Below are 23,453 nucleotides of genomic sequence, written 5' to 3' on the forward strand. Positions count from 1 at the left end.
ACTAGACTGTTCATCCAGAATTTAATGCCGGTAGCAGGGATACCCATCTGAATTCTCAATATCGTTCAGGAAGGAAATCGGTAGGCAGCTGGTCTGACCGACATATGACTCCAGACCCAGAGCAATGGAGTTGACTTTAAACTGCCCTCTGTATTAGTCTAGCAAGGCACTCAGCTCAAGGGCAGCTCGGGGGTGGGCATGAAATGCTGGCCAGCCAGAGACAACAATATCCCACGAGTGAATTAAAAACAACATTGTTGTCCTTATCAATCATGTCGGTTTATGGACAGAGCTTTAAGCTAACATGGAGGATGCAGGGACAGGGTTCAAGTGAAAGTAGCTTTCCAAATCCAATGAGAAAAGGTAACGCATTGGAACAGCATGGGAATTTGACTGAAGACAAGCAGAAAGGAACAGGAAGGGACAGAGTTTAACTAAAACTGTACATCAGTGAGTCACTTTTTGACAGGATATTGTGGGAAAGAATAAATTATAATTTTTTTTTGGAATTGCCAAAGTATCTGCAATAAGATAATAGACTTGTGGTACAGAGATAAATGGGATTTAGTCAGCAGAGAGATGTGGTTACAGGGTGAACAAAATTTGGAACATAAATAGTACACAACCTTGTGGGATCTCGGGCAGAATAGGTGTACAGGATGGGTAACCCTGACAGTAATCAATAACAAAGGCATTACAGAGAAAGCAATATGGTTTCAGATGATGCAGCTGAATCAGCCTGAATGTGAATTCTGGGTCCCATGTGTCACAAACACAAGCAGAAGAACTTTGTTTTTAGGCTGCCTAGCAGCATTTCATTGTTCATCCCTGTATTAAACAGGAATTCATTGGAATTTGTAACAAAGGCATTACGATAGTTTTGGGAGACTTCAATCTTTGCATGATCTGGGACAGTCACACTGGCAAGAGTGAAATTATCAGATCTCCTCTTTGAATGTTTTTTGTCAGTGTTCCTTTGAATAACATATTGTGCAGATGGCTAGGGATATCATGATCTCAGATCGACCGTTGAGTGATGAAGCTGAGGGAAGGAGTGATGTATCACAGAGATCCTCCAGGAGATTGCAAGATAGTGGAATTCAAAGAGATTGTCAAGTTTTCAAATGACCATAAAGCACACCCGAGCGTCAGAAACAATGCATCAGAGAGGAGAACTGACCAAGGTTAACAGGGGAAACAGACTGAAATGTCAGGCTGTGGATGGACAGTGGGAAACAATTACCGTCATAGAGTGATAGCGATATACAGCAGAGAAACAGACCCCTCGGTCCAATTCGTCCACACCAATCAGATATCATAACCATTCTAGTTCCATTTACCGGCACTTATCCCACTAAACCCTTCCTATTCATATGCTCATCCAGATGCCTTTTAAATGCAGTAATTTTACTTCCCTCCACCATTCCTCTGGCAGTTGATTCCGTACACATAGCACCCTTGGCGTGAAAAAAGGTGCCCCTTAGGTCCCTTTCAAATCTTTCACCTCTCCGCCCTGAACTTATGCCCTCTAGTTCTGGACTCCCCCATCCCATAAACCTTGTCTGTTTATCCTATCCATTCCCCTCCTGACTTTATAAATCTCTATAAGGTCACCCCTCAGCCTCTGACACTCCAGGGAAAACAGTCCTAGTCGATTCAGCCTCTCCTTGTAGCTCAAGTCCTCCAACCCTGGCAACATCCTTGTAAATCTTTTCTGAACCCTTTGAAGTTACACAACATCCTTCCGGTAAGAATGAGACCAGAGTTGCACGCAATATTCCAACAGTTGTACAGCCGCAAGATGACCTCCCAACTCTTATACTCAATACTCTGACCAATAAAGGAAAGCATACCAAACGCCTTCTTCACTATCCTATCTATCTGCGACTCCACTTTCAAGGTGCTATGAACATGCACTCCAAGGTCTCTTTGTTCAGCAACACTCCCTAGGACCTTACCATTAAGTGGATAAGTCCTCTGAGGATTTGCTTTTCCAAAATGAAGCACCTCACATTTATCTAAATTAATCTGCATCTGCCATTCCTCACTGCATTGGTTCATCTGATAAACAGGAGACAGTGAGGTCTGCAGATGCTGGCGATCAGAGTTGACAGTGTAGTGCTGGAAAAGCACAACAGGTCAGGCAGCATCTGAGGAGCAGGAAAGTCGACGTTTCGGGCTGGAGCCTTTCATTAGGAACGAGGCTGGGAGCCTCGGGGGTGGAGAGATAAATGGGAGGGGGTGGGGCTGGGGGAAAGGTAGCTCAGAGTGCAATAGGTGGTTGGAATTGGGGGTAAGAGTGTTAGGTCAGAGAGGAGGGTGGAGCAGATTGGTGGGAAGGAAGGTGGGACAGCTCATGAGGGTGGTGCTGAGCTGGAAGGTTGGAACTGCGGTAAGTGGAGAAGGGGAAAAGAGGAAACTGGTGAAGTCCACATTGATGCCATGGGGTTGAAAGGTCCCAAGGCAAAAGAAAAGGCGTTCTTCCTCCAGGCGTCAGGTGGTGAGGGAGTGGCGGTTGGAGGAGGGCCAGGACCTGCATGTTCTCGATAGAGTGGGAGGGGGAGGAATTGAAATGTTTGGCAACAGGTCGTTGGGTTGATTTTCAGGTATCCTGGAGACTTTTTGTGAAGTGCTATGAGAAGGCTCCCAGTCTCCTCCTCTCCTGTACATTGGGGACATAGGACACATTCTCCAAAGAGCTCTGCGAGAAGATCTCCGGACACCGGCACCAGTCAACCCCACTGCCTTGTTGGGCAGGATTCGAAACTGTGTGGTCAAGCCCCAATGGATTTCTAACCCATCGCCTAAACAACACGAGTACAACTACCTGCTTACAGAGGTTACAGAGCTAAGGAGGATTGTAGGGACTGGAAGAGGTTTCACAGTTTAAGAGTGTCGTGGGGACTGGAGAAAAATATCAAAATAGGGAGGGTTTACGATTGAAGAATTCTGCAGAAAAAATTTACAGGGTTAATGCAGGATTCGCAACAGTGAGGAGTAGCAGAAAAATCTTGGGTCAATGTCCAGAGATCCTTCACAGTTGCGAACCAAATTGTTCAGGTTGTTAAGAAAGCCAATGATGTGTCAGCTTTTGTTTGCAGGGGGGGTTGAGTTTAAGAGCTGTGAGGTTATGTTGCAGTTTGATACATCCTGTGGTGAGACCACAATTAGAATATTGCGTTCAGGTCTGGTTGCCTCATTACAGGAAAAAATGTGGACATTTTGGAGAGGGAGCAGAGGAGATTTATCAGGATGTTGCCTGGTCTGGAGGGGAGGTCTACCGAAGAAAGGTTGAGGGAGCCAGGACTTTTCTGTTTGGAATGAAAAAGGATGACAAGTGACTTGATAGAGGTGTACGAGATGATGAGAGGCAGACATAGGATGGGTGGCCTGAGATTTTTCCCAGTGCGAAAATGGCTTTCACTAGGAGGCAAAATTGTAAGGTAATTGGAGGAAGGTTGAGGGGAGATTAGATTAGATTACTTACAGTGTGGAAACAGGCCCTTCGGCCCAACAGGTCCACACCGCCCGGCCGAAGTGCAACCCACCCATACCCCTACATCTACCCCTTACCTAACACTACGGGCAATTTAGCATGGCCAATTCACCTGACCTGCACATCTTTGGAGTGTGGGAGGAAACCGGAACACCCGGAGGAAACCCACGCAGACACTGGGAGAATGTGCAAACTCCACACAGAGAGTCGCCTGAGGCGGGAATTGAACCCGGGTCTCTGGCGCTGTGAGGCAGCAGTGCTAACCACTGTGCCACCGTGCCGCCCAGATGTCAGAGGTAGCTTCTTTACACAGTGTGTGGTGGATGATTGGAACATATTGCCAGTGTGGGTGATAGAGTCAGATACATTCGGGAAACTTTTGGATAGACATATGAATGATAGCAAAATGAATTTCTCAAAATGGAGACCTGTAGCCAGTGGTGTTCCACAGGAACCACTGTTGCTTGTAATACATATCAATGATTTGGAGGAAGATATTGGTTCCTTGATTAGCCGGTTTGCAGATGACACCAAGATTGGTGGAGTAGCAGACAGTGAAGGGGAATGTCAGATAATACAGCAGAATATAGATAGATTGGAGAGGCGGGCAGAGAAATGGCAGATGGAGTTCAATCCGGGCAAATGCGAGGTGATGCGTTTCGGATGATCTGATTGGAAAGTGAACTATACAGTAAATGGAAAGGTCCAAGGGAAAATTGATGCAGAGAGAGATCTGGGTATTCAGGCCCATTGTTCCTTACAAGGGGCCAACGCAGGACAATAAATTGGTCACGGTGGCATACGGCATGCTTTTCTTTATTGGAAGGGTATCGTATACAAAAGTTGGCAGGTCACGTTAAAATGAGAGGGGGAAGGTTTAGGGCAGATACACTGGAAAGATCTTTATGCAGAGGGTGATGGGGACCTGGAACGCGTGGCCAGCGGAGGTGGTACAGGCTGGAATGATAACCTCACTTAAGATGTATCCAGACAGAGGCACGAATGGGCAGGGACCAAAGGGGTACAGATCCTCACAAAATAGGTGACAGGTTTCAACAGAGGATCAGGATAGGCGGAGGCTTAGAGGACTGAAGAGCCTGTTCCTGTGCTGTGATTTTCTATATTCCTTGAATACTCTGCAGGTTAGATTGATCTTAGAGAAGGATAAAAGATGGGCACAACATTGAGGGCTGAAGGGCCTCTACTATGCTGTACTGTTCTGTGTTCTAAATCGGGAGGGTTACAATGACAAGAAGAGGTTTCGGGAGGCTGGAGAGGATGGGATCTGAATGAATAGATACATTAGTGATGTTTACTAGGATTGTCCGCAGTAACAGAGACAGCAATGGTCTGATCTGGAGCAGACAACCCAGACTGGGAGGGTTGTGGGGATTGGAGGTGGTTTCACAGGGAGGGAAGACCATAGAGCCACAGGGTGTTACAGAAATGTGGAGAGCTGTAGGGCCTGCAGGGGTTCATGGTGATGGGGAGGTTGGGACGGATGGGCAATTTACAGGGAGAAGGAAGTTGGTAGGATGGAGCAGTATACACAGACAGGGAGGGTTTTCGGTGAATGGAGCAGATGACAGAGATAAAGTGGGTTGTACAGACTGGAGGACCAAACAGAGATATGGAGGGTAGTCATGACTGAAGATGGTTATAGATATAGGAAGGTTTCCTTCTGCAGATTATTTAGATATGGAGGGTGTGGAGTCTGACAGATTTTCCAGAAGGGCAGTAATTGTGCTTCGAGACAGTTTCACAGATAAGGAAGCATTTGGAACCTCCTCCAGTTTGGTCAAAGTGGGAAGGTTTGTAGGGGAGGGTGACATTTACACAGATAGGGGTATAAGAGCTGGAGAAGGTATTGGAGAGGTGTAGATGGATGGAGAAACTGAAGGAGCTTACATTGACAGGGTGGGTGTTAGCAATGGGATGATGTTCCACATAGTGAGTCTTGTTGGAACTGGATTGGGAGAGTCACAGTCTTTCAGTGAGTTCCACAGATCGGGAATGCTGCAGGGACCTGAGAGGATTGTCAAGTCTCCACCGAGCGATCGTGTCTTTCGGACTGGAAGAAGTTACATAGTTACGGAAATATTAAAGACAATGTGTGTCGTTTCTTTTTCTTGAACAGAGTTTCAATATCACCCATCAGCCAGTGACCCCTAAACCTGCCAGGTTTTTCCCTTCACCCTAGAAGAGACCTATTGAGATTACACTTTAAAAGCCTCCCATTTGTCAGTCATTCCATTTCCTTCAAACAGACTCACCCAGTTGATGGGAGCATGATGTGGAGGAGCCTGCGTGTTGGATTGGGATGGACAATGTTAAAAATCACACAACACCAACTTACAGTCCAACAGGTTTATTTGGAGACACTAGGTTTCGGAGCACTGCTTCATCAGGTGATTGTGGAGCACAATCATAAGGCACAGAATTTATAGCAACAGAATGGCAGTGTTATGGAAAGTAATACCAAACAAATTTAGTTATGCCTTTCATCTTTTAGAATGATCACCTGCGCTTTGAAAACTAGAGTTTCGAAATAAACCTGCTGGACTATAACATAGTGTTGTAAGATTTTTAATTCACCCAATCGACCTCTGCTAGTTCCTGATTAATGGCCCCAAATCTGGCTCTGGTCCAGTTTCATACCTTAATCTGTGGACCTGTCTGACGTTTTGCCATAACTATGCTAAAACGAAGACAGTTGTGGTCACTGGACCCAAAGTGGTCTCCGAATGACACTTCAGTCACTTGCCCGACCTCGTTTTCTGAGGGGAGCTCCAGTGTTGCACCTGCCTGAGTAGAGTGGGGCCGTCTACATATCGATCTAGGAAACTTTCCTGGACACATTTGATAAATTCCACCCCATACGCGTCTTATACGCTCTAGGTGGCCAAGTCAATCCAGGGGAAGTTAAAATCTCCAACCAATACTATTCTCTTATTTCCATAGGTACCTACCATCTCTCTTCACATCTGCTCCTCTAGTACCCGCTGGCTATTTTGGGGGCCCAGAACACCATCCCAGCAGACTGACCATTCCCTTTTTGCTTTGAACGTCTAACCATATGACCTCATTTGATGACCCCTTAAGTGTATCCTCTCTGAGCACTGTTGTTTTTGTCCTTCCATATCAAAAGGACAACTTCCCCTCCATACTTACTTGTTCTTCTGTCACGGCTGTAGCTTCTGTATCCTGAGCTGCCAGTCCTGTCCTTCTCTCAGCCATGTTTCTGTTATGGCTATAATATCCCAGTCCCTAGAGCCAATCCATGCTCTGAGCTTGCCTACCTTACCAGTCAGGTTTTGCACTTTGAAATAAATGTCATTTAAATCAGAAGTATTTTCCCTCCCTTGACTGTGCCCCTGGATATCCTGGATAGAAAACATGCTCTCGATGGCTGATGCATTCTTCTCTTGACTGGTCAATGGGCCCTCTCTTACTCCGAAACCCTGCAAAACGAGTTTAAACCCTCTGGGTAAGACAAGCAAATCTTCCCCCAGCGATACTGGTGCCTCTCTGGTTCAAGTCCAAACCATCCCCCTTATAGAGGTCACCTCTACCTCAGAAGAGATCCCAATGATCCAAGAACTGAAAACCCTGTCCCCTCCACCAGCTCCTCAAGCACACATCCATCTGGCTGATCTATTTCTATCCTCATTGGCATGTGGCACTGATAGTAACCTGGAGATCACAACGCTTGAGGTATTGTTTTTTAACTTCTTTCCGCACTCCCTGTACATATTTCACAGGATCCCATACCTTTGACTAACTGTGTCATGTGTACCGATGTGAACAATGACCTCTGAGTATTTACCCTGTCACTTCAGAATGTTCTGTAACCGCTCAGAGATACCCATTGCCTGGTACCCAGAAGGCAGCACACCATCCTGGGGTCTCTACTGCAGCCAAAGAATCTCCAAAGAGACTCCCTTACAACTGAGTCTCTTATCATTATCATGATCATGAGAGAGGATCAGGCAAACAGAGACTGGGAGGACTATCTGCAGTTGGGTCTATATTTTGAAAATGGGAGAATGTTAAAGTGATGCAGTGAAAATTCAGGGCCAGTGTGTTCCTGACGAGGGAATAGTAAAGGCAGCATATCCAGCAAATACTAATTAAGTGATAATGTGAGTTTGATAAAGAAAATACAGTGCAATAAACTCCGGTGAAGCCATTAGAAAGTATAGGGAGTGCAAGGGCGTTCTTGAAAAATGAAGGACAAACAATTGTCATTAAATATCATTGGTAGATAGTGTTAAGGAGAAGCCACAAGATATTTTAGCAGTACAGTTAGAATAAGAGGATTACTGGGGAAACTAAAGGTACAATCTGTGCATGGAGCCAGAGGAAGTAGGTGAGGTCTTCAATTAATACTTCCCATCTGTATTCACACAGGAGAATCACATTGTCGCCAGGGATTTCAGTTGGGATGGCCAGGTTCTTTAACATGTTAAAGATCAATAAGGCGGAAGTATTGAATTTTTTCACACTCAAAGTTGGAGAAATCCACAGTGCCCAAAGAAATGCATCCCAGGCTGCTATGGGGGGTAAGGAAGGAGATTGCTGGGGCCCTTATGGATATATTTAATATTTTGCTGTTCACAGGTGAAGTGCCGAATGACTGAAGGATAGCTAATGTGGTTCCTTTGTTCAGGAAGGGCAGCAGGGATAGGCCAGGTAATGACAGAGCAGATAGTCTGACAGCAGGGGCAGGGAAATTATTGGACACAATTCTGAGGGACAGAATGAATCAACATTTGGAAAGGCAGAGATTGATTAGGGATACTCATCACGGATTTGGTAGAGTAAGAACCTCTCCCAAATTAAGCTGAGCTTTTTTCCTTGAAATTACGATTGAGGATTTTGATGAGGGCAGTGCAGAAGATGTGGGTTGCATGGAGTTCAATAAGGCGCTTGACAAGGTCCCTCATGGAACGCTGGTCCTACAGACCAATGGGATCCAAGGCAATTTGGCAAACTGGATCCACAACGGTGGAGGGTTGGTTTTGTGTTTGAATTTATTTCACCAGCGGGTGTACCACAGGGGTCTGTGCAGCAACCATTGCTGTTTATTATAGAACATAGAACATAGAACATAGAACATAGAAAAGTATAGCACAGAACAGGCCCTTAGGCCCACGAAGTTGTGCCGAGACTTAATACTAATGTAAAATATAATAACTTAACCTACGGACCCTTCAACTCACTGCGATCCATGTGCATGTCCAGCAGTCGCTTAAATATCCCCAATGACTTTGCTTCCACCAGCAGAGCTGGCAATGCATTCCATGCATTGACAACTCTCTGCGTAAAGAACCTACCTCTGATGTCTCCTTTATACATTCCTCCTAATATCTTCAAACCAGTCAATCCTGCCCTGGGGAAATGTCTCTGGCTATTGAGTCTATGTATTTCTCTCATTATTCTGTATGGTATTATATGCATTAATGAGTTGAATGTGAAAGCAGAAGGTATCATTATTAGGTTTGGAGATGACATGAAAGGTGACGGTGTTATCCACAGTGAGGTGGATAGTCTCAGGCTATAGTCTGAAGGTTGAGGCTGAGACAGAATTTCAAGACAGGAATTTAAATAGACAAGACCGGCAAAATCACAGCAGACAATGAGGGAAAACTGATCAATTAAAGTGCATTTACTTCAAATAAAAGGTCGAACAGTTAAGGCAGATGAACTCAGTGCATGGAGATGGGAAGATGGGACTGGGATACCATAGTATGACAGAAACAAAGCTGAGGGAGGGGCAGGACTGGGAGATCAATGTTCCAGGGGACAGGTTCTACAGGAAGGAAAGAACAGGAGGTGCGAGAGGAGGGGGAATGGCGTTTTTGATCAGAGAAACATCATTGCAGCACTTAGAGAGGATAATCCTGGGGATCGCCGAGTGAAGCTATAATAGTGCAACTGAGAAATGAGAATGGGACATCAGTTTGATATGACTGTAGTACAGGCCCCCAACAGTCAGTGGGAATTTGAGCAGCAAATATGTCGGAGATCTCAGATATCTGTAAGAAGGATAGGGTTGTAATGGCCGGGGATTTTAACTTTCCAAACCTAGTCTCAGACTGCTAGAGTGTTCAGAGCTTGGGTGCAAGGAATTTGTTAGTCATGTTTTAAGAAAACTGTCTCAGTCAGAATGTAAATGGTCGGACTGAAGAAAGGGGTAAAACCTGACCTCCCCTTGGGAAGCAAGAAGTGGAAAGGGACTGAGTTATTAGTGGGGCAACACTTTTGCAAAGTGATCACAATTCTATTAGTTTGAAAATAGCGATGGAAAGGACAAGCTTGGTCCATAAGTTAAAGATCAAAACTGGCCTTGCTTCAATTCAGAAGGTATTAGTCAAGAGCTTTTAACAATTGATTGTGGAGGCTAGTTACAGGTCTGGACATCAGGCAGATGGGAAACTTTCAAAAGAGCAATAAAATGAGAGTTCAGGGCAAACATATTCCTGTTAGCGTGAATGACAATGCTGACACAAGTAGAAACATTGGATAACGGGGGGGGGTATTGAGGCTCTGCTCAACAAAACGGGGGCACATGTCATATATAGCCAGCTGGATTAAGGGAAACCATTGAAGAACATTGTGAGTGGAGTAATACATTTAAAAGGGAAATCAGGAGGGCAAAAAGGAGACCACAGAAATCTTTGGCAGATCAGGATGAGTACAATCCAAAGAGATTCTACATGTACATTAACAACAGAAGATTACCTAGGGGCAGAATATGGCTCCTTGAAGATGAATGGGGTCATCCACAGGAGATGGGTGAGATACTAAACAAAAGTTTCACATTTGAACTTTCTGTGGAGGAAGACTGGGGAAGTCAGGGGAAAAAAATACAGTGATGTTTTCAAAAGACTCCACATAATAGGAGGTGCTGGAGGTTTTAAAATGCATATAAGAGAAACAAGTCCTTGGGAAGTCCTAATGAAGTATATCTCAGGATATTGTGGGAAGCTCAGGAAGAAATTGCAGAGTCCCATAAAGAGATTTTTCTATCACTGATAGCCAGAGGTTATCAGTGTCTCCAGGGAGCCTGGAGGGGGGAAAATGTTGTGCCAGTGCTTAGGAAAGGCTAAGAAGGAAAGCCAGGCTCATCAACACCAATTAGCTTGATGTCAGTGGTGCATCCGTTGTTGGAAGCGATTCTGCAGGACAGGAGTTATGTGCATTTCCAAAGGCAAGGATTGATTAAGGATAGTCAGCACAGCTTTGGAGTACTGCATAGAATTCTGATCATCCTGATTTAGGAAACATTTCCTGAAACTGTAAATGGTGCAAGGATTGACGAAGATGTTACTGATACTGGAGGGTTTGACAGAAACGGAGAGGCTGGATAAGCTGGAAAGCAACATGGGGGTGGGGGGAATGAGATAGTTTTGGCAGATAAGGTAAAGGAGAATGCAAAGAATTTTCTTCAGCACACACGTACAAAAAAGCAATGAGAGAGACATCAGGGCTCCTCAAAGATCAGTGAGGCTATCCTTCCTTTAATGCGGTGATCTGAACCACAGGAGATGGGCGAAACCCTAAATGAGCATTTTGTGTCAGAACGTACTGTGGACAAAGACTAGGAAACAAAGGGAATAAACGGTGATGGCTTGTAAAGAGTCCACATTACAGAAGAGGTGGTGCTGGAGGTCTTAGAACACAAAGGGAGAAAAAGCCATAGATCCTGAACAAATGTATCCCAGAGCATTGTGACAAAGTTGTGGCAGGGACCCAAGTAGGGATATTTGTGTCATTTTCTTTCTCATTTCCATTGGATGTAGGTTGCTGAAGGGTGACCTTATAAAGGTTTAGAAAACCATGAGGGGTACTGGTAAGTTGATTTGCAAACATCTTTACCCCAGGGTAGTGGAGTCCATAACTAGATGGGATTGAACTGCTGAAGGAGAAGGTATTAGCAACTCTGGAAAGTCTAAAAATAGGTAAGTCCCCTGTGCTGGATAGGATTTGTCCTTGGATTCTCTGGTAAGCCAGGAAGGAGATTGCTGAGACTTTGGCTTTGATCCTTATGTCGTCCTTGTCGACAGGAATAGTGCCAGATGGCTGGAGGATAGCAAATGTTGCCGTCTTGACCAAGAAGGGAAGTAGAGACAACCCTGGGTAATTATAGAGCTGTGAACCTTACTTTGATTCTGGATAAAGTGTTTGAAAGGCTTGTAAAAACGAGCACTTATAATCATCTGGAGATGAATAAGTTGACAAAGGATAGTCAGCACGGTTTTGTGAAGGGTAGGTCATGCCTCACAAACCTTATTGACGTATTTGAGAAGGTGACCAAACATGTGGATGGGGGTAAAGCCGATCTTGGTAATGCAGATGAACAGAGAGATCACTGTGTCCATGTACATGGATCGGTGAAAGTTGCCACCCAGTTGATAGAGTTGTTAAGAAGGCATTCAGCACGTGAGCTTTTATTGGTACAGGGAATGAGTTTCAGAACCATGAGATAATGCTGCAGCTGTACCAAACTCTGGTGCGGCCGCAGTTGGAGTGTTGCCTATGGTTCAGATCACCACATTAGAGGAAGGATGTGAAAGATTTGGAAAGGGTTCAGAGGAGACTTTCTAACATTTTACCGAGTCTGGAGTGAAGGTGTTATGAGGAAGGCTGAGGAACTTGAACCTGTTTCTGTTCACGAGAAGACATTCGAGGCCAATTAACTGAGACATATAAGATAATCAGCAGGTGAGATGGGTTGGACAGTGAGAGCCCTTTCCCTCGGATGGCGATGCCTAGCATGAGGTGAGATAGATTTAAATTAAGGTAGCAATTAATATTAACATTAATAAATAGATATGGGACCGATGCCAGAGGTAGGTTCTTTACTCAGAATAGTCGGAGCATGGAATGTATTGCCTGCAACAGTCGTGGACTCGCCAACTTTAAGGGCATTCAAATGGTCATTGGATAGACATATGGACGAGAATGGACTAGTGTTGGCTACTTGACCTTCAGATTGGTTCCACAGGTCGGCACAACATCGAGGGCCGAAAGGCCAGTACTGCACTGTCATGTTCTATGTTCTAGAGGGCATAAATATGAGATGGGAGAGGAAAGACTTAGATGGGATTGGAGGAGAATATTTTTCACACACAGGATGGTGCAGTCATGGAATGGCTTTCCATGGGAAATGGTAGAGAAAAGTACAATAACAACATGTAAAAGACAATTGGGCAGGTACATGGAGAGAAGAGGGTTTGAAGGGATATGGGTCAAGTGCAGGGAAACATGACTCATTCATGGACTCTGGTCAACATGGACTAGTTGGATCGAAGAAACCGTTTCCATGCTGCATGACTCTGACTCCAGTTAATGGAGGAGGTGACAACTGAGATAAGGCATGTGATAGACACTGAAGCAAGTTATAGCGATAGTGATGGTAGTTTGGAATGCAGTACATTTCAAATATGTGGATGGGCTATCGGGAAGGCATGAGGTTACAGGGACAGGAACTGTTATAGGAGTTACAAATTATTGAAGACACTGGTGCACAAGATACGCCAAAGATACAGTGCTGCAGAGTAATGAGTCTCAGTACAACAGAACTTACAGTAGGGGTAGTGATTGAGCCTGGGGTGTGTCTGTAATGTACTCCCCCTACCAGCACTGCATCTTTGTCATGTCTTGTTAGCTGATGTTTGGAGCCATCTCATTGCTCTCTGCTCTGTGCACTGACAGTGATCTTACCTCACTGCAGGATTTATTGAAGGCTCCAGATCTTCTTTCTCTCTGGCTGACCAACCATGTGGTGATGGACGAGACACCCAGCAATTGGAAAGTCTCTTGAGTCAGGAACTTCCTAAATGCCTACAGGCGACAGAGAAATAGACAGAATGGGAAATTAGACTGATGCACTGAGGATTACACATGGAGAATGGCACTAAGTAACACAGATCTGGAAAATCCCAGTCTCCACCCCTGGCCTGTTCTGCTGCGTCTCTCTGGAGTGGAGAATTCTGTTGGCTCAGGATGTGGAGTAGCTGCAAGAGTGAAAGACACTGACAGAGGCAGCAATTAGACCCACACAGTGAGGGATACCACATGGAGAGAGACTGAGTGATATCAACAGAGTGCTGGAAGATGTCAGAATCAAACAATTGTGGTGGAAGAACGGGTTTTGCTTCATTATACACTGGTATAACCGGTCAGGAATGAGCAATCTGTGAGCAGGTGAAGTGATGGTCTCATGGTATTATTGCGAGAGCATGTATCCACCCTCAGCTAATGTTCAGAGAAGACAGGTTTGAATCCCACCATCAGAAATGGGGAAATTTTAAATCAATAATTTAAAAAAACTTGCAAGCAACAACTCCTGAATAAGTATGAAACCATTGCATTGCTGATGTCCAAAATAATCTTTGTTCATCAAAAAGACACTGGTCCTTTCGAGAAGGACATTTGCCCATCCTCACATGGTCTGCACGACATACCCACAACAAAGTGTTTGCCTCTCAATTACCCTCTGAAATTGCCGAGCAAGCTACTCAGCTCAAAGGCAGCTAGAGCTGGGCAAGAAAGGCTGGTCAGCCAGAGATACCCACATCCCACGAGTAAATAAACACAATCCCATTACACTGGGACCCAGTGGAACCATGATTAGAATGGCGTGCTGGCAATCATGTCGGTCGGTTTATGGACAGGGCTTTAAACTGACAGAGAGGATGCAGGAACAGGATTCAGGTGAAAGGACCTTTCCAAATCCAAAGAGAAAAGGTGAAGCATTGGAACAGCATGGCAATGTGACTGAAGATAAGTAGAAAGGAACAGGATGGAAACAGTTTAACTAAAACTGTTCATCAGTGAATAGGTTTGTGACAGGAGATTATGAGAAAGAGTAAATTATGTTTTTTTTAAATGGACAAAGTATCTTCAATAAGGTAGATGGATTTGTGACACAGAGATAAATGGGATTTAGACACCAGAGAGACATGGTTACAGGACGAACAAAAGGTGAAACATAAATATTCAACTGTTCACAATCTTGCGGGGTCAAAAGCAGAATGGGAAAGGCTGGTCGGGTAACACTGACAGAAATGGGTAACAAAGGCATCACAGAGAAAGCATTTGGCCTCAGATCATGAAGTAGAGTCAGTCTGAATGTAAATTCTGGCTACTACTTGCCTAGGACACAAACAGCAGAACAGTTTTAGCCACCGAACAGGATTTCATTGCTCATCACTGCATGAAACAGAAACTCATTGGAATTTTTAACAAAGGCATGATGATAATTTTGGGAAACTTCAATATTCGCATAATCTGGGACAATCACACTGACAAGAGCGATATTCAAAAGGGAGTTCGGAGAACTTTTTTTCCTTAGTGTTTCTTTGAATAATACATTGTGAAACTGGCAAGGGACCGTAGTCTGATGAAACTGAATGAATGAGTAATGTCACACAGACATCCTCCGGGAAATTGGGATAAAGTGACATTTAAGTAATTATAAAGCTTTAATATGAATCACAGAATGGACAAGATACAACTGGAAACAAATTAGCCCATTTACATGGTTTTGAGAGGAGAACTGACCAAGGGTTAACATGATGAACAAACTGAAATGTGTATCTGTAAGCAAACAGTTGAAAACACTTTGAGGGACGGTGTAAAACGTTCAACAAAAGGACGTTCCATTGAAACAGTCAAAACCTCAGCAAGAAATTCCCACCTGTCCCTCACTCAGGACAAAATGGACCAGATTAGATTATCAGGCTTAGAAGATCACCAAAAGTACTAACAATTCTAAAGTGAGAGAGTGTTTATGCAGTAAGTGTTAGAGGGATTGTGAACTACAGGAGGAGGGCAGTGGGAAGGGGAATCATTGTCAGGGTTTAATGACATGACAGGAACAGGGAGAGCTGAATGTGCTGGAGGTGGTGAGTGTGTTACAGAGAGTGGTGAGGGCCTGAACCGTGTTACAAAGCCAGTACGGATTGCCGCAGCTGGAGGGGTTTGCAGAGGTAGGGAGGGACATACGTATTTTCATTTATTCATTCATGGGATGTGGGTGCCACTGCCTGGACCAGCATTCTCTGCCCCACAGCTAATTACTCAGAGGGCAGCTCCGAGAGAGCCATATTGCTGTGGGTCTGGAGTCACGTGTTGACCAGACCAGGTTAGAATGTCAGATGACCTTCTCTGAAGGACGTAAGTTAACTAGATGAGTTCTCCCGACTGATCAACAATGCTTTTATGGTGGCCTCGCCAATGTCCACCACAACATGACATCCCAACTCCTACTCTCAATGCTCTGCCCAATGAAGGTAACCATCCTAAATGCCTGCTTCACCAGCCTGTGTACCTGTGACACCACTTTCAAAGAACTGTGTACCTGCATCCCTGGGTCACTGACAACACTACCCAGGGCCCAAACATTAATTGTACAAATCCCACTTTGGTTTGTTTTACCAAAATGGAACACTTCACATTTATCTCATTAAACTCCATCTGCTATTCTTCAGCCCACTATCCCAGCTGTCCTGGTCATCCTGTTTTATCATAATTAACCTTCTTCACTGTCCAGTATGCCACGAAGTTTAGTGCCACCCACAAACGCACTTACCAGGAAACTAATATTCACAGCGAAATCAATTATCCAAATGACAAACAACAATGGACTGACTACACCTCCAGTCAGAAAAACGAATGTCTCCCACAACCCTCTATCTCCGACTGTGAAGTAAATTGTAAAACCAGTTGACTAGCTCCTCCTGGATGCCGTATCCTTTTACCATGATCGGAACATATTACTCATTTTACCATACGGAACGTAGAACATAGGACAGTACAGTACAAGGCCCTTCGGTCCTCAATGTTATGCCGACACTTTATCTTCCTCTAAGATCAAACTAACCTACATAGTAAAATGAAATGTATCATCCATGTGCCTTTCCAAGAGTCTATTAAATGTCCCTAATGTATCTAAGTCTACTAACACCACTGCAGTGCATTCGATGCACCCACCACTCTGTGCGGACAACCAAACTCTGAAATCTCCCCGTAATCTTCTTCCAGTCACTTTATTGTCATACTGCCTTGTGATAGCCATTTCTACCATGGGAAAAAATATCTTTCATTGTTCGCTGTCTTGTGCCTTTCATTATCTTGTTCACCTGTACTAAATCACATCTCACTCTTCTTCAGTCCAATGAGAAAAGCCTTACCTCCCTGAACCTTTCTTCATAAGACATGCTCTCCAGTCCAGGCAGCATCCTGGTAAACCTCCTCTTTACCCTCTCTAAAACTTCCACATCCTTCCTGTAATGAGAGGACGAGAACTCAATGCAATATCTAAGTGTGGTCTAAGCAAAGCTCTACAGAGCTGCAGCATAGCCTCATGGCTCTGAAACTCAATCACCAGCTAATGAAATCCAACACAACGTTTTACGTCTTAACAACCCTATCAGCTTGGGTCGCAACTTTGACTTATCTATGGAGGTGGAACCAAACATCCCACTATTACTCCACACTGCCAAGAATCCTACTTTTAACCCAGTATTCTGAATTCAAGTTCGACCTTCCAAAATGAATCATTTCACACTTTTCCAGGTTGAACTCTATCTGCCACTTCTCAGCCCAGGTCTGCATCCTCTCAATGCCCTATTGCAACCAGCAACAGATCTCCACACTATCCACCAGTTCACCAACCTTGTCATTGGCAAACTTACGGGCCCATTCTTCCATTCCCACATCCAAGTCATTTATAAAAATCACAAACACCATGGTTCTAGGAACTGATCCCTGCAGAACCCCACTGGTCACTGAGCTCTATGCTGAATGCTTTCCATTTATCATCACCCTCGGTCTTCTATGGGCCACGAATTCTGTATCCAGACAGATAGGTTTCCCTGTATCCCATGCCTCTGTACCTTCTGAATGGTTAGAGGTATTGAGGTGCTGTATGAAAGGATGGAGAAGTGCTGTGGGGAATGCAGAAGGTTACAGTGATATCATGTGATGAAGAGGCTGGAGGGTAGGTCGGTAAGGGCGGAATGTTACAGACAGAGTGGGCAGTAGGTTCTGGACAAGGTGACAGACATAATGACTTTTATAGCGTTTTGGGGATCGTGGACATAACACTAAGTTTCAAAGTAATTTGGCAAAGAGATAAGGATCGTGCAGAAGTGAAGGTGCCAAATTTGGGGAAGCCCCTAATCATTACAATATCACGGTCACTGGGCATTATCACCATCACGAGACAGGATCTGGCAAACACAGACACGGAGGAACTATTTGAAGTTGGGTTCATATTTGGAAAAAAGAAGTATGTTAAAGTGATACAGTGAGAACTCAGAGCCAGTGTGTTTCCTGAAGAGTGAATGACAAAGGTAGTAACTCCAGTGAATACTGGTCAAGCGATATCGTGAGCTGGATAAAGAAAGTACACTGCAATGGAAACAGGCAAAGCCCTTCAAACGTATAGACTGTGCAAGGGGATCCTTAAAATTGAGGGGCAAAGAATGTCCATGAAATATCCTTGGCAGATAGTATTAATGAAAGGTCGCAAGGTATTTTCTGAGGAGAGTCAGAGAAAGAGGATTCCCAGCTTAAGAGTGGAGCCTGTTAGAAACCAAACGGACAATCTGTACATGGAGCCAGAGGAAGTAGGTGAGGTCTTCAATGAATACCTCCCATCTGTATTCACACAGGAGAAAGGCATTGTCGCCGGGGATTTCTGTTGGGTTGGTGAGGTTCTCAAACATGTTAAGATCGATAAGGAGGAGGTATTAAATGTTTTCACAGGCATAAAGGTGGAGAAACCTCCAGTGCCAAATGAAATGTATCCCACGCTGCTACGGAAGGGAAGGCAGGAGAGTGCTGGGGCCCTGGTGGATATATTTAATACTTTGCTGGCCACAGGTAAAGTGCCGAATGACTGGAGGATCGCTAATGTGGTTCCTTTGTTCAAGAAGGGCAGCAGAGTTAGGCCAGGTAATTACAGAGCAGATAGTCTGACAGCAGGGGGAGGGAAATTATTGAAACAATTCTGAGGATGCATCAACACTTGCAAAGACAAAGATCAACTCGGCTGAGTCATCACAGATTTGGTCGAGGAAGATACCACCTCAGGAATTCATTTGCGTTTTTTGGATTGGTCTCTCAAATTATTGATGAGGGCAGTGCAGATGATGTGGGTTACATGGACTTGAATAAGGCCTTTGACCAGGTCCCACTTGGAAGGCTGGTCCAAAAGGGAAGAGCTATTGGAATCCAAGGCAAGTTGGCAAATTGGATACAAATTCGTGGATAAACTTAGTGTTTGAATTTTTTTCACCAGTGGGATCTGCACAGGAACCATTTTAGGTTATTATGTACATTAATATCTCAGATGTGAAAGCAGAAGGAATCATTGCTCGGTTTGCAGATAACATGAAAGGTGAGTGTGTTGTTCACAGTGAGGGGAATGGTCTCCAGTTACAGTCTGATATCGAACAGATGATAATCTGTGTAGAGTTTAGTGCTGATCAATGTAAGGTGTGGTATCAATGTAATGTACATGCAGGAGGGACGCTAAGCGAAGGGCAGACATGATGAAAGGTCGGACCTTGCGGAATACTGAGGAACACAGGGACCTTAATGGACAAGTCCCTAGATCCCTGAAGGTGTCAGCACAGGTGGACCGGGCAAGAAGGCACCTGAACTGGGAGCAGGAGGGTGGCACATATCCTATTGGGGTGAATTGTTAGAGCTGCTAGAGAGGATATAATCTAATCTGGTAGGGTGTTGAAACTTAAACAGTCGTAAGGTCAGAAATAAGATTGAGGTTGGTACACAAGTTAAAAAGAGCAATTTCAACAGACAAGGCAGGCAAAAACATAGCAGGGAATGGGGGAAAACTGATGATTAAACTGCATTTATTTCAATGTAATGGCCCTGACAGCTAAGGAAGATGAACTCAGGACATGGATTGGAACATGGGACTGGGAGATGACAGTTATTACAGAAACACAGCTGATGAAGGAGCAGGACTGGCAGTTCATTGTTTCAAGGTAGAGATGTTACAGGAAGCACCGAAGGGGCGGCAAGCTAGGATGCGTGGTGGTGGGTTTTGATTTTGCGTGTCATCACAGCAGTACTTAGACAGGACATTTCTGTTGGATCACCCAGTGAAGCTATGTTAGTGGAATTGAGAAACAAGAATGGGTCATCACTTTGATACGATCGTACTGCTGACCACTAATAATCTGTTAGAGACTGATGGACAAATATGTCGGGAGATCTCAAATATCAATCATAAAAATCGAGCCGTTATGGTAGGGTCTTTTTTTTAAAACTTTCCAAACCTAGACTGGGACTGCCAGTTCAGCGTTTGCAAGGGAGGATTTTGGTAATTGCGTTCCAGAAAACTCCCAATCCATATGGAAATGGTCTGAAAACAGAAATGGGCAAAACCTGACCTCCCCTTGGGCAACAAGGTAAAGAAAGGGACTGAGGTGTTTGTGGGAAAGCATTTTGCCAAAGTGACCACAGTTCTATTAGTCTGAAAGTAGCTATGGAAAAGGACAGGCCTGGTCCACAAGTTCAAGTGATAAAATGGGGCTGGACCAATCTTGAGCCTATTAGCTAGGAACATTCAAAAGGTGACTGGGGAGTCTATTTGCAGTGAAAGGGAAGTCTGACAAGTGATAATATTTTAAAAATGAGATAAATTAAGCGATCACCACCAGCATGTCCCTTTTTTGTGCAAGTCAATGTTGACAGCATTTGAAAACACTGGCTGTCTATTGAGAGTCTGGTCAAGGAAAAGGGGGCACATGTCAGGTATAGCCAGCTAGATCAAGGGAATCCCTGAGGATATACAGGGGCTGTAGGAATACACTTTGGGTGGAAATCAGGAATGCAGAAAGGGGACATGAAATAGCCTTGGCAGAGAAGGATAAGGGGAATCCAAAAGTGATTTTACAAATATATTAGGAGTAAAAGAGTAAGTCGAGACAAAATAGGGCCCCTTAAAGATCAATGAGGCAATTGATGTGTGTAACTGCAGGATATTTGCTAAGACCCTAAACAATGTTTTCACTCCAGAACTTACTGTGGAGAAAGGCTGGGAAACTCCGTGAACAAGAGTAATACATTAGACTACAATTGGAGATCTCTGCAATTCCAGTCTCCCTCCTATAAGAATAATGCTGTGAAACTTGAAAGGGCTCAGAAAAGATTTACAAGATGTTGCCAGGATTGTTGCTGAATAAACTGGGATTATTTTCCCAGAAGCATCGGACACTGAGGGGTGACCGGCCAGAGGTTTATATAAACATGAGGGATATGTATTGAGTAAACATTCACGTCCTTTTTCCAGGGGTTGGGGTGTCCAAACCTAGAGGGCATAGAATTAAGTTTAGAGAGAAAAGGTTTAAAAGGGACTGAAGGGATAGCTTTTTCACGCACACGGTGATGCGGGTATGGAATGACCTGAGAGAGAGACTGTACTCTGACAATATTTAAAAGGTATCTGGATGGGTATATGAATTGTAAGGGATTAGAGGTACATGGGCCAAATACTGGCAAATGGGATGGATTTATTTAGATCTTCTGGTCAGCATGGACGAGTTGGACCGAAGGGTCTGTTTCCATGCTGTACATCTCTATGACTTGAAAAGAGTGCATTTTTTTTAGAAGAGGTGGTGCTGGAGGTTTTAAACACAAAGGTATGGAAAGCCCGGGGACCTGATAAAGTGTAAAACATGACATTGTGGGATGCGAGGGAAGATATTGGGGAGCAGGGCAAAAGTGAGGACTGGAAATGCCGGAAACCAGAGTTTAGATTAGGGTGGTGCTGGAAAAGCACAGCAGGTCAGTCAGCATCGGAGGAGCAAGAAAAGCCCTTCATCAGAAAAAGAAGCAGGGTGCCTCCAGGGTGGAGAGATAAATGGGGAGGGGGGATGGGACTGGGGAGAAGGTAGCAAAGAGTACAATAGGTGACTGGCGGTGGGGATAGAGGTGATAGATCAGAGAGGGGTGAGGGTAGAGTTGATAGGTGGGAAGGGAGTTTGGCAGTTAGGACAGGTTATGAGGACAGTAATGAGCTGGAAGGATGGAACCGGGGTAAGATGGTGGGGGGGAAGTGAAGGGAAGGGAAATGAGGAAACTGGTAAAATCCACGTTGATGCCTTGGAGTTGAAGTATTCTGAGGTGGAAGGTGAGGCGCCGGGTGGTGAGGAAGCGGCGGTGGAGGAGGCCCATGACCTGCATTGCCTCGGCAGAGTGGGAGGGGGGATTTGAAATGTTCGGCTACAGGTTGGTGGGATTGATTGGTGCAGGTGTCCCGGAGATATTCCCTGAAGCACTCTGCTAGGAGGCGCCCAGTCTCCCCAATGTAGAACAGACCACATCAGGAGCAATGGATACAATAAATTATATTGGTGGATGTGCAGGTGAAACTTTGATAGATGTAGAAGGCTCCTTTGGGGCATTGGATGGAGGTGAGGGAGGTAGTGTTGGCACAGGTTTTACAATTCCTGTGGTAGCAGGGGAGGGTGCCAAGATGGAAGGCGTGGACCTGACTAGGTAGTCATGGAGGGAATGGTCTTTGCAGACAGCAGTAAGGGGTGGGGAGGGAAATATATCTCTAGTGGTGGGGTCCGTTTGGAGGTGGTGGAAATGTCGGCGGATGATGCGGTTTCTGTATAGGTTGGAAAGTTCGAAAGGGAGGACCAGGGCGGTTCTGTCCTTGTTACAGTTGGAGGGGTGCGTTTGAGGGCGGACGTGCAGGATGTGGATGAGATGCGTTGGCGGGCATCTTCAACCACGTGGGAAGAGAAATTGCGATCTCTGAAGGAGGCGGCCATCTGGTGTGTTCTGTGGTGAAACTGGCCCTCCTGGGAGCAGATATGGCGGAGGTGTACGGGAATACGGGATGGCATTTTTCCAGAACTAAGTCGGGAAGAAGTGTAATCCAGGTAGCTGAGAGAGTCGGTGGGTTTGGAAAAAAACGTCAGTCGTCATGAATGGACATGGAGAGGACCAGCAAGGGGAGTGAGGTGTCAGAGATGGTCCAGGTGAATTTAAGGTCGGCGTGGAATGTGTTGGTGAAGTTGATGAATTGCTCAATCTCCTCGCGGGAGCACGAGGTGGCGCCAATGCAGTCATCAATGTAACGGAGGAAGAGGGAGGGCGTGGTGCCTGCGTAACTACAGATGATGGACTGTTCTACATAGCCAAGAAAGAGACAAGCATAGCTAGGGCCCATATGGATACGCATGGCTACCCCTTTGGTCTGGAATTGCGAAGCCCTTAGCCCCTACCATTGACAGCCATGTGTGATGTCCTGAAAGGCTGGAGGGTGACATAGTGGACAGTGAAGGAGGTTTGCTAAGATTACAAAGGGATCTGATGATATGGGTGAATGGGCTGAAAAACTGGAGATGAAATTCAATCTGAATAAATGCAAGGTAATGCTTTAGTAAAACAAACAAGGGTAGAGCTTTTACAATTAATGTTCGGGCCTCGGTTATTGTTTTAGAGCAGAGGGACCTCTGCGTTCAGATACATAATTCTTGAAGTTTATATCACAGGATGGATAAGACGGTGCTTGGTATGCTTGACTATGGCTCTGTCCATGGAGTGGAGGATTTGGGATGTCATGTTGAGATTGTACAGACATGGGGGAGGCCTCTTCTGCAATACTCTGTCCAGTTCTGGTCATCCAGTTATACGAAGGATATTATTAAGCTGCAGGGGGTTCAGAAAAGAGTTTCCATGATGTTGCTGGGTATTGAAGGCTCGAGTTCTGAAAAATGGCTGGATAGGCTGAGTCTTTCTTCACTGGAGCCTGGAGGTTGAGATGTGATGTTATAAAGGTTTATGAAAATATGAGGTATATAGATTGATTTAATGGTAGCTGCCTTTTCCCCAGGATGGGGGAGTCTCAAGAGGAGGGACCTAATTTTTAAGGTTAGAAGAGAGAGATGTTCAAAAA

General features: G+C 44.8%; 1 long non-coding RNA gene across 6 annotated transcripts in view; it reads right to left on the reverse strand.

Annotated features, from left to right (window-relative positions):
• LOC140455524 (uncharacterized) overlaps positions 1-23,453 on the reverse strand; it is a 110,376-nt gene that overhangs the window by 18,939 nt on the left and 67,984 nt on the right. For all 6 annotated transcript variants that reach the window (XR_011952905.1, XR_011952907.1, XR_011952903.1 and 3 more), the window contains one exon: positions 13,226-13,345. This is a non-coding gene — a long non-coding RNA (uncharacterized lncRNA). The remainder of the gene's footprint in view (positions 1-13,225; positions 13,346-23,453) is intronic.

Source organism: Chiloscyllium punctatum, chromosome 30 (genome assembly GCF_047496795.1).
Source record: "Chiloscyllium punctatum isolate Juve2018m chromosome 30, sChiPun1.3, whole genome shotgun sequence".
Classification (NCBI taxonomy): domain Eukaryota; kingdom Metazoa; phylum Chordata; class Chondrichthyes; order Orectolobiformes; family Hemiscylliidae; genus Chiloscyllium; species Chiloscyllium punctatum.